The sequence below is a fragment of the Herpailurus yagouaroundi genome, unplaced genomic scaffold (assembly GCF_014898765.1).
Source record: "Herpailurus yagouaroundi ecotype Mexico unplaced genomic scaffold, PumYag 191, whole genome shotgun sequence".
NCBI classification, from domain to species: Eukaryota; Metazoa; Chordata; class Mammalia; order Carnivora; family Felidae; genus Herpailurus; species Herpailurus yagouaroundi.
Window position 1 is genome coordinate 6,557,014 of NW_024412422.1, and position 16,747 is coordinate 6,573,760.

The 16,747-nt window shown below is 48.7% G+C and overlaps 1 protein-coding gene and 1 long non-coding RNA gene across 2 annotated transcripts in view; one reads left to right on the plus strand and one right to left on the minus strand.

Moving 5' to 3' along the window:
- NOS1 (nitric oxide synthase 1) overlaps window positions 1-16,747 on the plus strand; it is a 182,141-nt gene that overhangs the window by 46,990 nt on the left and 118,404 nt on the right. The gene's annotated exons all lie outside the window — the stretch shown is intronic.
- The window catches only part of LOC121010272 (uncharacterized), a 12,116-nt gene continuing 3,589 nt past the window's right edge, over window positions 8,221-16,747 (minus strand). Inside the window, exon 3 of the long non-coding RNA XR_005781070.1 lies at window positions 8,221-8,385. This is a non-coding gene — a long non-coding RNA (uncharacterized LOC121010272). The remainder of the gene's footprint in view (window positions 8,386-16,747) is intronic.

Sequence of the window (16,747 nt, forward strand, 5' to 3'; positions counted from 1 at the left end):
GCAGAGAGAGGGACACTTTCAGTGCTCATCAGAGCTCCTGGCACTCAGGAGATGGAAGCCGGGTGTGTGGGTGTGTGTGTGTGTGTGTGTGTGTGAGAGAGAGAGAGAGAGAGAGAGAGAGAGAGAGCGCCCATGGCGTGGGACACTCTTCAGCAGTCAGGTCTTCCAGGACCAGCAGGGAATCCAGTGTGCAGGGCTGCTGGAAGAGACTTCTCATCCACCGGGAGGGCTGCCTGCCGAGTTCGGGTGCTGCTGGCTGCAGATGGTCAGATATTAAATTCTACTCTGCCTCCCATCTGGCGGCTGCACTGGCTGGCCTGGAGAATTCCCCGTAGGCCAGCTCTGGGTTCTGGACAAGCCACTCTGCCCCGACCCGACCCTCCAGTGACCCTCAGACAGGGCTGTGCTCAGCTAATCAGGAGAGTCCTCCCCCTCCTGCCAAGCACCCGCCTTCATCCCCCCCCTCCAAGGCGGCCACCTCTGCTCTCCCCTCGGAATCTGCTCATCCGGAGCAGGGGTTTAAAAGAACACAGGGTTGAGCATCAGATTCACCGGGTTTTGATCGTGTTCTGGTTCCACTGGGCATTCACCTGGACCTCTCTGAGCCTCTGTTTCCTCCTCCATGATTCCTATGACACAGGGCCATTGGAAGGACAAAATAGGGTCTCTCGACCTTGATGCTGCTGACTGATCCCCTGGTCTGGATCATTTTTGTGGTGAGGGGCTGTCCCGCACTTTGTAGGGTGTCCGGGACCATCGTTGGCCCATCCTTGGCCCATCCTTGACCTCAACCCACTAGATGCCGTGGCACCCCACCCCGACTTGTGACAACCAAAACTGTCTCCAGACCCTGCCAAATGTCCCTGAAGGGTCAATGTTGTCCCTGCCAAAAATCACTGCTGTGGGTGTTTTGTACTCTGCCTGGCAGGTGGGGAACACTTGATAGACAGAGACTGCCCCAGACCAGCGTCCGGGGCGCTTAGAACATTTCCTGGCACACGGTAAATGCTCAGCAAATGTTAGCTCTGACTGTTCTCTTGCCAAAGGACCTTTCCAGTCCTTGGAAAGCAGGCTTCAAAGTCTGTGGTTCAACATGCATACATCATGCTTGTAGGGAGAGCTGTAGGCCAGCCTGGGGTGGATACGTATGTGGACCCGGTTTAAGTAGGTAAGAGCAATGCGACCAGAAGATTGAGGGGGGAGGGGGACACACCTGAAACACAAGAGGAGCACCGCTCTCGTCTCCATCACCTGGTAGTTTGCTATCGCCACTGTTGTCCTTACTATGATCACTTAGCATCTGTTGACCACGGACTCTGTTGCAGGCAGTGTTCTAAGCACTTGAAACATTATCTCACGGAATCATCCGGATGACCCTAGGAGGTCACTTCTCTGATTCCGTCTGTTGTGCAAAGAGATGACGGTATTTCAGTAGCTTGCCTGAGGGCTTGTGACAGAGGGCTTTCTGCCCAGAGAAGGGTTACCCAGCTGGCAGGTCAGGAAAGAGGGGCTGATATCTGAGCTGGGTCCCGCGCCCTTCCCAAAATTTCAAGGAAAGGAGGGAGGGTAGGGAGGTCCAGGCAGTGGGTGCAGCCTGAATAAGGCTTTGAGGCTGGAAAGGTCAGCTTTCATTCCGCAAGACAGCCGACTTGTGGGGGAAAAAGGTGCAGAAAAAAAGACAGTAGCAGCCCTTCCTGTGCCTCTCCCCGGGCCTCTGCCCCAGCTCCAGCCAGGCCGGGTGGGCAGGACCACCCACCCACACCCCCCCCCCCCAGGGCCTCCAGTAGCCACATCTGTTCCCTACTCAGCCTCATTATGCACGGAAGTGTTAGGATCTGCTGGGCTACGGTGGAGACTGATGGTCCCAGGTTGCCCAGGACTGAGGGGGTTCCCAGGATGTGGAACTTTCTGTGCCCAAACCAGGATAATCCTGGGCAAACCAGCAAGGTCAGTCACCCAACCCGTGGCCCCTTTACCGGCCCTTTACACAGGCCACCCTGGGCTTCTGCGGGAGAATCAGCCCCGCTTTCCACCCAGCCAGCCTTCTGAGCACCCCCTGAAAGGGCAGGCCTGGGCCAGGCGGTCCGACAGCTGCTTCCCAGCTGCTTGGCAAAGCCCACCTTCCCCGGGGCGGGAGAATCCGAGCACAGCCGCGGAGGCCCAGAGAAGGGAAGGGACTTGCTCGGACCTGCGCCCAGAGGCCAGGTCTTCTGGGTAAGCAGGATAATTTCCCTTTAAGTTTAAAGGACAATAATGATAATAGCTGAGGTTCATCAAGCTCTTGCTACATCCCCGGCCCCATCATGAATAATTCACCAGCAACATGGCGCTGAAGGCCCATCCTGACCCTAAAAGTCTTTTCTCATCAAGATCATTTTTACAGAAGGGGAAACTGAGGCACATAGAAGGTAAATGATGGGGGCAAGATTCAAACCCAGGAAGCCAGACACCCCAGCCAGAGGAGGTAACCATTGTGCCACATGGTCTCAGAGGGACAGCGTCTCACCTGGCCCCTGATCGCATTGCTGTGGACAACGGGACCCTTTCAGAGTACTACAGTGTGGAACACACACACCCCCTTCTGGGTCTTTTGTCCCATGGGACGCTTCCCTGATACTGGAAAAGTCACATGCTTAAAATAAGGTCTTGACTTGAGGATCCGCATGGCCTTTCCAGCACTGTGGTAGGTCAGAGCCATGGTGGACAGGGACAGGGTGTGCCTCCCGCAGCTTCTCCCTCCCAACCTTGTGGGAACCAGTAGCTCTCTTTGCAACTACAGGGCCCTGATGGATCGTGGCAGGGGACAGGAGTCAGAAGTGAAGGAGAGATGGCATTCATTCAGAACTCTTTATTTGCAACTTTGTTAGGCGTTAGAGAGCCGGCCAGTCAGGAACATGACACAGACACAGAGAAGCAGCCAGGAAACCAAGAGGAGTGTGGTCTATGATGAGTTGGAGGTGAGCCCAGGAGACTCAGAAACACAGAGGGGGCACTCACCCCAGGTCTCCTGGAGGGAGTGATATCCTAGCTGAGATTTGAAGGAGAAGTAGGGTTTAGCCAGGGAAAAAATGTTAGGCAGATATTCCAGGCATAAAGAAGAGCTTGTGCAAAGGCCCAGGGGTGGAAGACAATGGCCTATACTAGCAATTGTCAGTCACTTTATTCTCTATTTGGCCAAAGTCTGGGTCATGGCGGGGACAAGGGGAGAGGAAAGGCTGGAGAGGTGGGCAGGGATCAGATAGGGATCTGCAGTTCATTCTATCTTGAGGACAACAGAGGGCCACTGATGGGCTTGGAGTAAAAGCATGGCAGGATTGATTATGTTTGTGTGTCAGAATATCACTCTCACTGCTCTGAGGAGAATGAATTGGATAGATGGGGTGAAGCTAGTATAAACGTGGGGTTGTATCTTCTTAATTCTCCATCTTCAATATTATTACAGTAGATGGATGGATGGAAGGGAAGGAAGGAAGGGAGGGAGGAAGGAAGGAAGGAAATGAATGAATGAATGAATGAAACCCATAAAACAAATTAATAGGGGTACCTGGGTGGCTCAGTTGGTTGAGCGTCCGACTTCGGCTCGGGTCATGATCTCGCAGTTCGTGGGTTCGAGCCCCGCGTCAGCTGTGCTGACAGCTGAGAGTCTGGAGCCTGCTTCAGATGCTGTGTCTCCCTCTCTCTCTGCCCCTCCCCTGCTCATGCTCTGTCTGTCTCTGTCTCTCAACAATAAATAAATGTTAAAACAATTTTTTAAAAACAATCAAGTTCAAGAAGGAAATATTTCAACTTAGAATGGGAGAGAATTTTTTTTATAACAATAAGAATGGAAACAAAGACAGAAAGAGCTGCCTTAAGAGGCAGTGAGCACTCTGTGTGGGGGGATATTGAAGCACAGAATGAGATAGGACTCAGTCTCACGGGGGTAAACCACAGCATTGGTATCTTACTTTGTATAGGACTTCACATTTCTAAAACAGTTTCATATTCTTTGTCTCTTAATTGTCATAACACCCGTGTATCTTGACTAGCATCCTGAGTATTATCTCCTTCTCACAGATGAGGAAATTCAGATTCACAGAAGTTAAGTGACGTTTCCAACTAGTAAGAAACAGAACTTGCCCTGGAAGCCTTCTCACTCCCAGTCCGCTGCTCTTTCCAGAGAGCCCCAGCTGACTTCTGAAGTTGCTGCTAACCCTGAAATGATGGATTTCTTAGTAGAAGATACTTATGCTTGCACTCACAATAGAAATTATAAGGTCGGCTCCAACTTGGAAAGCTGATTCGTCAGGACGGGCAGAGTAGCACAGTGGAAACAGAACAGGTTGGGAGTCATCAAAACTGCCTCCTACTGGCTGTGTGGCTTTGGGCAAGTCTTCTCACCTCTCTGAGCCTCAATTTCATCTACAAAATGAGGGTTATTAATACCATTTTCATAGGGTTGTTGAGAGCGACAAGGTATATAAAGGGCTGTATCAGTCAGGATTCTTTTTTTTTTTTAAGTTTATTTATTTTTGAGAGAGAGAGAGAGAGAGAGGGAGAGCGGTAGGGAGGCAGGGGAGGCAGATGATCTGAAGAAGATCTCTGTGCTGACAATAGAGATCCCACTGTGGGGCTGGAATTCATGAATCATGAGATCAGGACCTGAGCCGAGTTGGATGCTTAACCAACTGAGCCACCCAGGTGCCCCGGTCAGGATTCTTTTGGTTGCAAGTGACAGAAACCCAACTCCAGACAGACAAAAGGGAATGTATCGTGTCCCTCATTCCCTCTGTTCTCTGCTTGTCTCTTCTTCTCTTAAAATGGAACCCTCGGTCTCTCCTCCCACAGATGAGCCTCTTCCAGATGGCGTGGACAGAACCACCCTCAGCAGAGAGAGAGAGCTTCCTTCACCTAGTAACAGTGTATCAGTCCCAGGGAAAGCCCTTGATTGGTCCTGCTTAGTCACATGCTCACTCTGCAGGCCAATCGCTTTGGAAGAAGGGAATGAGGTACTATGATTGGCTACACCTTAGTCCTGTACTCACCACCATGGCCAGGACACATTACAAAAGGCTACTAAAACCCATTACAAACACCTAGGACAGTGTCTGGAATGTAGTGTAGCTGCTCATTAAATGGGAATGTGGTTGGCACCATTTCCTGGGGGTGTCAGTGACAGCTTTGTTTGTAGAGAAGTCTGGAATTGTGACTTAAAATCTTGGGAAAATTCAAGCTGGGAGAGAAGGTCAGCTACATACGCCTTGTTAACGCTAAGTTCATGTTCACCTCCATGGAGACCATCATAGGTTGCACCAGCATCCTATAGGTGTCCTCTGTAAAAGAATTTACATGTAGCAGAAGTAAAATGGGGGTCTTGGGAGACAGCTGGGCCACTCACCAAGGGTTCCCACACCCTGAAGCATGCAAACTTGCTTCTGTGGTTATTACTCTTTTATCCACCCAGTCCCTTTCATTCATTACTTTATTCAACAATATTTCTGTGCACCTTCTCAGGCCTGAGGATTCAGCAGTGAAGAAGACACAGCCCTCATGCTCTAAGTCTAGCTGACTCTCAGTCCTCACTCTTTTCCTCACCTGTTGATAAGCTTTCAATGTTTACCTCACCAATGAGGGGATAGAAAGTTGACACACAAATTATGGTTCACAATGTATGTGGCTGAGTCAAAGAACTTGTGTTCGTTCAGTAACAGTTCCAAAATGATTCTATCTCTTGCCCTTTGGGAAATTTCTTAGGAAGGAGGCACACACCCATTCCATAACTCCCTGAGGCTTTCAAGCTGGTTCCAAGCCCAGGGATCATATGCACAAGGTACATGCTCTTTGGCCCACAGATCACTCTTTAGATGTAATTCGTTGCCAGCGTTTAAAACTCAGTAGATTTCTAAAATCTGAATCTGAGGCTTCTCTTGGGAAGCCAGAGAGACCTAGTGATGATGGATGCATGTTCCACATAGAAATGATTGGCTGGACCCATGTTGTATCCACCCCTTAAATAAAACCTGTACTCTCCCATTCTTCAAGGTTCCCACACGATGCATTTTTCTGAGTCATGATGCATTAACTGGCTGGTTCCTGCAGGCATTTGACAAAGTTTGCTATCCTGGGAGTAGAGAGCATTGGGGGAAAGTGTCAGCTTTGCCAAGAGTCTCTGCCTAGTCAAATTGCCTCCAAGCCTGCCCAGAACCCTTTCTCTCCGCCGTGGCTCCTCCAAAGCCTCCATGGAGCAAAAGACATTTAGCCTGGGGAGAGAGACAAGTGGCCTTATCCAGAGGCAGGTGAAGCCCAGACTTGCCTTTTTCACACTCTGTTTTCAAAACCCAGCCTATTAGGTGAAGCCACTTGAGGGAATAAAAGGCAGAGATTCAAGTGGTTTTCAGTGCCTCAAAGATGAGTGAGTGTTTTACCCAATGTGTCAGGAAGGCAATTTCCAACATCGTCAGAATTACCTTCATTCAGCCTTTGAATGCCTGGATTCTCAGACTTCTCTGAGCTCAGAGAGCCTCTTCAATGGGCACATGAGAGCAGTGCAAGAAATGGATGGTTCTTTGGCTTGCTCTCAGGTTGGGGAGGGGTGTTCATCACTTTTGGGTGATTTGTGCCCATGGACTTCCAAACGCTAGCTAGAAATAAAGAAGAAATGATTCACGTTCCGATTCAGAGAGGGTTTATTAAGTACCTACTATGCACTTCAGATTCTGTCTACAAGACAAATCCGTAAATTACGTCACCAGCTCAGACCTCTTTTGAATCTTTATATCTTTGTACTTGACATTGCCATTTGAATGTCTCCCAGACTGCAAACATCCGTGTTCTAAATGCAGCTCTTTACCTGCCCCCGCGACACACACACAGAAGACTCTCTCACGTCTTCCCAGCTCAGGAAATATCAACTTCATCTCCGTAGTTGCTTAAGCTAAAACTTCAAGGTTGTTCTTGACCTCCTTCTCACTCATCCACAACAGCCAATTCCTTGCCAAGCCCTGATGGTTCTTTCTCCTAACTGATCTGTTCACTGCGTAGTTAAAGTACTGCTAGCTGCTCTAACAGATAGACCCCATGCTCGCAGGGGAATCCATAGAATAGAAATGTATTCTTAGATCAGGTAAAGTCTAGTTAAGGACCCAGATGATGATTCGGGGACCCGGGGAGCTCCGATCTTATGAGTCCACCAACCCTCAAGGCATCGCTTCCAACCAATGGACAGAAAAAGAGAAGGCAGGGAAGACACATCTGCTTCTAGCCACTTGAGCCCAGAAGCGATGCCACCACTTGCATTGGTGAGAACCAGTCACGTGATGCCATCTAGATGCAGGGCCCCTGGGAAACGTGGTCTCTGGCTGGGCAGCTCCTTCCCAGCCACAACATTACACTATGGAAATAGCCAGCCAGCCATCTCTGCCTCAGTTCCCTGCCACCTCCCCCATCTAAGCCCCCGTCATGTGTCACTTGGGTGACTGAAACAGTCCCTTTCTGGTCTCCCTGACCTCATTCCTATTGCTTCTCTAGTCTTTTCTTCACACAGCAGCCACAGTAGTGCTTCAAACCATATATCAGACCATCCGTATCACCCCCCACACTCAGAATAAAACGCAAACCCTCACTGAGGCGTGCAAAGCTGGATTAGCCTGGTCCCTGTGACCTCTCCCACTTCGTCTTCTTCTTCCCCCATCACTCGTGCTTCCTCCAGCAACCACCCTCATCACTGACCTGTTCTGTTATCGACACTCGGATCACCTTTCCAACCGGCTGATCTTCATCTTCCAAGACTCAGCTCAAACATTAGCCATTTCTTCACAGAGGACTTTTCAGTCCAAATGGGACCCTTCAGGGAAGGGCTAGTTGAGTATTTGTGTGGTTCCTTGTTTATGTCCTTTTCCCCACATAGGCTATCAGTTCCCAGAGGATAAGAGCAGTTACCTGTTCTCTTTACTGCTGTGTCCCCACCACCTAGCACATTACCAGGTACATAGTAGAGCCCAGTACATATTTGTTGAATGAATGAATGAATGAATGAATGAGTGAGTGAATGATGAATGAATGAATAACATGGTGTCATTGACTCCCTGGCACAACTAATGTGGTAGGCTCTATTACCATTCCCATTTCACAGATGAGAAGATAAGGCCCAGAGACAGGCAGTGGTTTTTCCCTAAAGGCACACAGCAAGGAAGTGGAGAATCTACAGCTCAGAGCTCTTTCTAGCTGGGGCTCTCCTTAGCAATCCTATTTGGTGGTACTTGGTGAGACTTCTCTTTGTCTTCTCTCAGACCTCCATTCTCTTCCCACTTCCCAAGATCCTGGGAAACTCACCACTCCTTCCGATCTCCTCTGGATCCTAGGCAGGTACAGCTCATGGCAGACACTCCTCCTGTATCAGTCAGGGCCCTGGCAAGAGAGGGATGCACACTCAAACTGTGTAATCAAAGAGAGACTAATGAAGAGTCTGTTTATGAAGGTGCGGTCATGGTCAAGAGAAACCAACAAGGCGCATACAGGAACCAGGACCATGGGGATCCTCACAGAGCAAGAGGAGGGAGCAGCCAGCAGGGTGAGCTGTGTGGGAAGAGCTGCCTTTAACAGAGGGACATAGCCACTGTTCCCCCAGCCCACAGGGAAGGACCCAGAATGGAATAAACCCACCCTCACTGTCCTCCCAACTCCCACTGTTCTGCCCATGCTTTCCACTGGCTGATTCCAACCAGAAGCTGGAGGTAAGGGGCTCTGCTGATTGGATCAACCTACAGGGGAACCAAACAGAGATGCTGAAGTGGGGTGAATAGACCTGAAGGAGCCAACAGCAGCCCATGAGACTTTCAGGTTGGAACATAAGAGGTAGCGCCATCCATTAGGGTCTCTTTGGTTTCAGGCACCAAATGACTCTGGCAAAACTCTAGCAAAACCAAGAATGTACTGGAGGGATTCAGGTAACTCTAAGATTTCAAGAAAAAGCTGAAAAGCTGACCCTCAGGGGTAGGAACCCACACTCCAGGACTGTACCTGAAGGGGGAGGGGAGCTCCCCAAAGAAAATTGAGGCGCAAAGGATGCAAGGGCCGGGCCCACACAAGTGAATGAATGAATGAATGAATGAATGAATGAATAAAAATAAAAACAAGCGATGTCCTCACAAGACTCACTGCTACCAAAAAGAAAATAAAACCAAGTCAGTTGAGAAGCTAATGTCTCATCAAACCTCAGAAGGATCACTCATTGGTGCTCAATCAACATTTGCAAGTTGGAAGAATAAATGAACCAAGGAATGCTAAAGAATGTGGGCTTTACCCAGAAGGCATTGGAGATGTTGAAGTGTTTCCAGCTCAGGAGGCGGCATGGTCAGATTTGCATTTTGGAAAGGTGTCTCTGACCTGCATGGGGAGACTGGACTACAGTGGGCAGGGAAGCCGTAGATGGGATGCCCTAGATGAGCAAGATGGCAGCTCAGACTGGAGAGCGGTCATACAGAAGGAAAGACAGAGTTTGAGGGTTGGGGCACATTCGGAGCCTTTGAGACTATAAACCTGTGACAGTTGATCAAGCTGCTAAATAAATGCAGCTTAGAGCCCCATCAATGGGCCTGGATGGGGCAGCTGCAGCCTTGGTGAGGTGATGAGGAGCGCTTGATGTGAGCAGCTACAGCTACTGATATGCTAGTAACTCGTCAGATGCTACAGTCACCTCTAACCCCCCCATAGCTGTGGACTCCCCAGGCCCATGCCATGAACCAATATGAATATCCCTCTATCTCCCAAGATGATGGAGACCCAGTCACTGGCCCCCAGGATCTTCTGTTCTGTTGGGCAGAGGGAGATGGGCACAAGGATAACCTTGCCACCCAAAGGAGGACTAGGGGATCACCCAGAATCATGTGGCAGGTGCCCACGCTCTGCTTACAGATTTCTGGGAAGTATGGTGCAGCCCAGAATTGAACTCTGGCTGCAGACACATGACCTGCTTCCTGCTGAATCCTGAGCCACACAAAATTAGGCAAGGGGCTAATTCTGCACTGGACAAAATGCAGCCTCCAAGGGGTTCCAGAATGTGCCATCACTTCTGGGTCTTTGCATGTTTCTGGAGTTCCTCCCCCTTCCCCTGCTCCCCTCCTCCCTTCCCTGGGCCAACTCCAATCTTCGCCAGACTTCGGCTTGGAAGTTACACCCATGGAATAGGAGTTTCTTTGTCCCAGGATGGGTAGACCTCCTTCCTGCTCCCACCACCACCACCTCCCATTATTGCCCACGATACCCTGCCTTGTCATTGTGTGACCTTGAGCCGTTCCTTAGCCTTCTCTGAGCCTCCCTTTCCTCCCCCCTGGAAAACAAGGTCATAATAGTAGCCTCCTAACAGAGTCTTTATGAGCCTTAAATGGTGTGGCTCTTATAATGCATCTAGGAAGGTACATAGAGCAGAGCAAGCAGTCAGTGTTAGCTGTCACTGGCCTCAGCCACTTCTCGGTCAGGAGACTTAGTGCAGAATCTGCTGCAGACCTTTGCTTTCCAGAGGCAGAGGATTTTCCCAAGACCTCGGATGGCCCCTCATTGATTCTGGCAAGACTCCTACTAGTATTGATCAAATATGGCTGCCTTCGTCTCAAGGGTGTTCATTGGCCCAAGAACTGTGTGCATGGGGACCTAACAGATTTCTGAACGAAATCGTGGATACCTTTCTCGTGGCATCACCTCAGAGAGGGGTTAGCAGTCCTTGAAGGGCTTGGAAAAGCCTTCTTTTATATACTGAATGATGAAGTTTCAGAGGGATGGTGGGGTCTGGAGCCAACGGCCAAGAAAGAATACTTGAGATGTCTTTGGTGCAAAAAGGGTGATTTTATTAAGGCATGGGGACAGGACCTGTGGACAGAAAGAGCTGCACTGGGGTTGTGAAAAGTGTCCTGTTATATAGTATGGAGCTGGCGGAGGTAAAGTCAAGAGGAAGTTTCTTTTAAAAAAAATTTTTTTAATGTTTGTTTATTTTTGAAAGGGGGGGGGAGGGAGTGGGGGAGGAGCAGAGAGAGAGGGAGACACAGAATTTGAAGCAGGCTCCAGGCTCTGGGCCGGCAGCACAGAGCCTGACTCGGGCTCGAACTCACAAACTGGGAGATCATGACCTGAGCCTGAGATGGTGACCTGAGCTGAAGTCAACCGACTGAGCCACCCAGGAGCCCCAAGAGGAAGTTTCTTAAAGGGATTTCCATATGCTAAAGAAGACTCACAGGAGGCCTAGTTATTGTCAAGCTAAGGTTGTTTTTCCCTCCAGCAAAGTATTATCATTAAGACAGTAGCGAGTGCCTGGAGATTAGGCTATTGATAAGATTGCTTTTTTTTTTTTTTTAATTTACTAAGATATTTGTAAACTGATGGAGACTCAGTGTCTCGAATGACTGTGATCTCTTACCAGTTAACCATTTGTTTTCCCCTTTCCTTTGTTCTTGGGGCAGCCAGGAGTGCCTGAGGGATGTCACACACCTATCCCTCTTGTTGGTGGGGGAGGGTGGCGTGTGCCTGGCAAGTATGCTTCCTTGGCCCTGAGCTTGCTTTATGCTCCCTCATCACTGAAGATGCTATCCTCTTCTGTGCTATTATTCATTGGTTACATAACTAAAGGTTTTACTTCCTGTATTCATCAGCCCTTTATTGAGCACCAACTGTATGCACATCCTCCAAGAGATCTTTTCTGCCACCTTACCTACAATTACCCCCGGCCCAGTCCCCTCTCTGCCCCTTGCCCTGTTTTTGTCATAGTATTTATCCCAGTCTGACATCGTATTACTTCTTTGCGGATTTGTATGTCGTTTATGTCTTTACTTATTTTGTGGTCGGTCTCCCAGACCAGAGCGTCAGCTTCTTGAGGGCCAAGACTGACTCTGCTTTGCTCACTCTTATGTCCCCGCAGCCTAGAACACACAGTTAGTGCTCACTGAATATTTATCAGATGAACACATGCCAAGCACTGGGCCAGGGATTTTGCAAGGGGAAAAAAAATTTGAACAATAAGATGTGGATTCTGGCTTCAAAATGCTTATTCATGGGGTGGTCAAGAAAAAACAACTACAATTCTGGACAGAACTTGGGTGTATTCTGAGAGAGAGAGAGACAGAGAGAGACAGAGAGAGAGAGAGACCTTACCATTCCCCAAGGGCAAGTGAAGAGAGATGGGTAAGAGACTCCTATACTGACCACAGTTAATTCTTCACTGTCTGTTTCCTCTCCTGGCCTAACTACAGATTCTAAATGGACAGCAGGGACCATGTCTGTCTGGTTAATCATTAATCCAGGCACAGGATGGAATGTGGCACATAGTCGCTCAGTCAATGTCTTCTTTTACTTTTAGTTGGGAGATTGAGACTAGGGTTGGAGTGCAAGGGATTTCTTTGGGAGGTGATCCCAGAAAAATATGTGTTATCATGCAAGTTACCACAGTGGGAAATCAGAGCTTAATCCCGCAGGGGAGGCTTAGGAACCAGTGTAGACCACACATCTCAGAGTTACCTTACTCAAGGGGACTTATGTCCCAACTCCTGTCGGGCAGTGGTTGAAAGCACTCTAAAGCGGGCGGGAGGCGGGGAGAGTATGCTAATCCCCACCCCCCCGACATTTCTTCTGCAAAAGAGGAAAGGTGCTTCAAGCTAGAGTTTGGATCAGTATGTGTGAGAATTGTAGATGCCAAGAAGATACAGGTGGGGCACTGCTGGAAGGTGCTACAGTAATTGTTTATTGAATGAATCAATAATGGACGTTGGTTGGGTGCCTACTACATGCCAGGTGCCTTGTAGCTATTTATTAATATGATTTTCAAAGCTTTTGAAAGACAGGTAGATACTGGGGCTCAGAGAGGCTAGGTAACTTGCTCAAGGTCGCACAGCAAGCAAGAGGCAGAGCTTCGATTTGGCCCTGTCTTGTCTGGTTCCATGCCCACTCTCTTTCTTTCATAATGTCAGCTGGTGGGATACTCTGGGCTAGAAAATTCAAGAAGGGTCACTGTTTGTCTCATTCATCTTGTTTACCTGTCTTCTCTTTGGCTCCAGGTGTGGGTCAGCCCAGCCTTGTCCCAAGCTTCAGCCAATGAACCCCCTTGCCCTGAGGTCACTATAACCCTCCAGGGCTTCACTTCAACCAAAATTCCCCCCTTAAGATTGGTGGGCTTTGGAGTCCAATAGATCTGGGTTCAAGTTCCGGAGCTGCCACTACTTAGCTATGTGTCCTTGAGCAAGTCATTCTACCTCTCTGTGCCTCTGTTTCTCCCCAAAGAAGGTCAATGATACCCAGCTGCAAGGTGGCTGTGAAGATTAAGAAGGATTAGCATGGCCCACAGTAAGTGCTCAAGAAATGGTAACCATGGCGATCTCCAAGAAGTGATGCTTACTTATTTGTCACTTGCTACCCTACCTTGCTGTACCCTGAGCTGCTTCCTTTACCCACTTCCTCCTCAGTATCAGCAACCAACATGTAGGGGTTTCATTGCACAGACCCTGGAGCCAGTCTTTCTGGGTTCAAATCCTGGCTCCTCCACTTAGCAAGTGAGCAAGAGGTAAGGTGTAGGAAGTGCCTGCCATGTTATGAGTGCTCACATGCTACTACGTGTCTATCCAAGTATTTACCACCATCATACTTCTTGTTATTGTCATCATTAATATTATCTAAAAGTCCTGTGAGTCAGCAAAATACTATTAAACACCTACTGTGTGCCAAACACTAGGTGGAGCGCTGGGGCCCAAGACATGAAAAAAACAGGATCCCTGCCCCCAAGGAGCACTGGATCCGATGGAGACGCAGAGTCAGAGGACAATGAATACAGAGCAAACTGATCAGCACTGGGACAGTGGGAGGGCCAGAAGAGCATTGACATCACATCCAGTGAAAGGCCAAAGCGTCCAGACCCTTCCCTGTGGACCCCCAGACACAGCTTTCTCTGAACACCCTGCTATCCCCTCTGTCCATACTTCTCACTCGGCTCCAAAGCTCCCACTTCCTGCCCTACAGCATGGCTAAAGCTCTTGATGAGTCTTTATGCTTCTCCTTGGCAACCCAGCCATAAGCCTTTCAAGGCCAGGGCAGTATCTTAAGTTTCTTTTCTATGCCATGAAGTAGCCAACACACAACGCTGCCACGGTTTTATGGATGCTGGCAGGAGACATGAGACTCCTGGGTCAGAGACATGGGATTTCATTACTCCTAGCAATAGTAGTAACCAGGGTATCAGCATTTGTGTCAGTAGCCCAAACCCCAGTTCCCACAGGGCAACACAAAGAGGACCAGGTGTTGTGGTTTGGACAACAGGAGAGGAATCTCACATTTAGAGAAACTGAATTATTTATAATGGGAGTAAGCAAACCTGCCCTTTGCTCTTGAGGAAGTCAGTGTCTTTTTTTTTTTTTTAATTTTTTAATGTTTATTTTTGAGGGAGGAGGGTCAGAGACAGAGGGAGACATAGAATCGGAAGCAGGTTCCAGGCTCTGAGCTGTCAGCACAGAGCCCGACATGGGGCTCAAACCCATGAACCATGAGATCATGACCTTTGCCAAAGTCAGAAGCTCAACTGACTGAGCCACCCAGGCACCCTGGGAGTCAGTATCTTTATTATACAGGACAGTAGGCATGCCTGCCTTTTGCTCTGAAGGGAGATACTATTTCCATTTTTCAAAACTGTTATACAAACATCTTGAAAAGAGAGTCTGGAAAAAAGGCAATCAGTGCCTCTTCTGGCAAGACTTGCAGAAATGAATAAGATAGGTGGTCTCCCAACAGATATAGATGGATGGATGGATGGATGGATGGATGGATCAGTGGATGGATGGATGGATGGATGGAAGAATGGATGGATGGGTAGATGGATGGGTGGATGGATTGGTGGATGGTTGGATGGATGGACGGATGGATGGACAGATGGATGGATGGATGGATGGATGGATGGATGGATGGACAGATGGGTAGGTAGATGGGTGGATGGATTGGTGGATGGATGGATGGATGGATGGATGGATGGATGGATGGATGAGGATGGGTGGGTGGGTAAGTGGGTGGATGGATGGGCATGAGGATTAAAAATTGTGATGCTTTTTAAGCTTTATTCCTAGAAGTCATAAGCACTTCAGGGCTTCCTTGGAGGAGGATACGGCAGTCAGGGATCTTGCCTCCTCCCCAGTGATTTCTCAGGAATTCCTCCTTCACTTATTTTATATATTTGCTTCTGCCTACAATTCCATTTGGAAATTTAAAATATATGTCTTACCACAGCTAAAACAAGTTTGGAAATCATTGGTGTAGAAAAGTAATTCTCAAACTTAAAAATGTGTCGGGATCACTGCAGGTTTGTTGAGACTCAGATTGCCAGACCCCACCCCCAGAGCTGCTGATTGAGGACCACTTTTGCAGAGAAACTGTCCTGATTCTTCCATGCAAGAGAACTCAGTTTTTGAGTGCCTGGGATGTACTAGCAAACTGCGAGGCATATTGAAGTCCATACAAATGGATTCAGGCATGGCTCATACTTCTCAGAGATCTTCTAATCTCGAAACAGAGACAAGAACCCCCTACATATTAATAATAACAATAACAATAATAATAATAATAATAATAATAATAGGAAAGGAGCTCTCACTGTCCGAGCATGTTCTATGTGCCAAAGACCATGCAAAGGGCTTCACATGCATTATCTCAGTTAATCAGCACAATTCTGGGAGGTAGGGACTGTCATCACCCCCATTTTGACAGATGAGAAAGCTGAGGTACGGAAAGGGTAATTAACTTGCCTAAGGTCACACAGCTAGGAAGTGGCAAATCCCAGGACCAACTCCAAAGCTCTTAAATCACACCATATCCTTGCACACTCCCCTCTTCCACACAATTAGAGTATAAGACAGTTTGCTTGAGTGTCAGATTAAATAAATCAAATGCCAAAATATATGAAGCTAATGGAGCTCTAGGCTGTCAGGCTGAGAGGAAGAAACTGGGTTCTCTCATTAAGGCTTTAAAAGACAGGGTAAGGCCAGCAGAATCACTTTCTGGGGTTCAGGGCGGTGTAGACTGCAAAGCATGGCAGGCTAGCAGGCTGGACTGTGAACTTGTCTGACTTCCTCATTGTACAAAGTCCTTCAGGAGTCAGGAATCCTGCCTGGGGGTTTTGGTTGCCCCGGCCCCTGACATAGTGCCTGGTATGTAGCCCACCAAAAAAGAGGAGACAGCAGATGATTAAATGGACACTAGAAGACGCCCTGAAAGTTCCCACACCAGTCGTTCTCGAGTTTGTTTTTCGAATGAAACCTGGTCTCTCAGATTCACAGACAAAGAACAGACCAGCTCAGAATGGAGGGGGAGATAACGGGGTTCAGGGCACCCTTCCCCACCCTTCTTCCTCCACCTACACAAGACACTGCTGCAGGACCCAAGGGAGTCCTAGAACAGAGAAGGAAGCTATGCTCCAGTCCTACCCCCTTGATTTTATAGATGGGAAAACTGAGACCCAGAGAGGGGAGGGGCCTTGCCCAAGGTCGCACAGTGAATGGAGGACAGAGTCAGATGAGAAGTCAAACACGTTGGCCCCAGGTTGGTAGTTTCCAGAACACTGAGCTGGCATTTCCATCTGCTCCTGTCTCTACCACCTCCCCATTACCCTTCCCCAGGGATTGGTCTCAGAAGTTTCCTAACTCTTAGAAATAAGTCCAAGTGTGTCATCTTTTCTATGCATGTCTCTGGTATTGGGCGGGGGGGGGGGGGGGGGGGATAAGAATTGAAAGAAGCCGGCGGGGTTGGGGGGGGG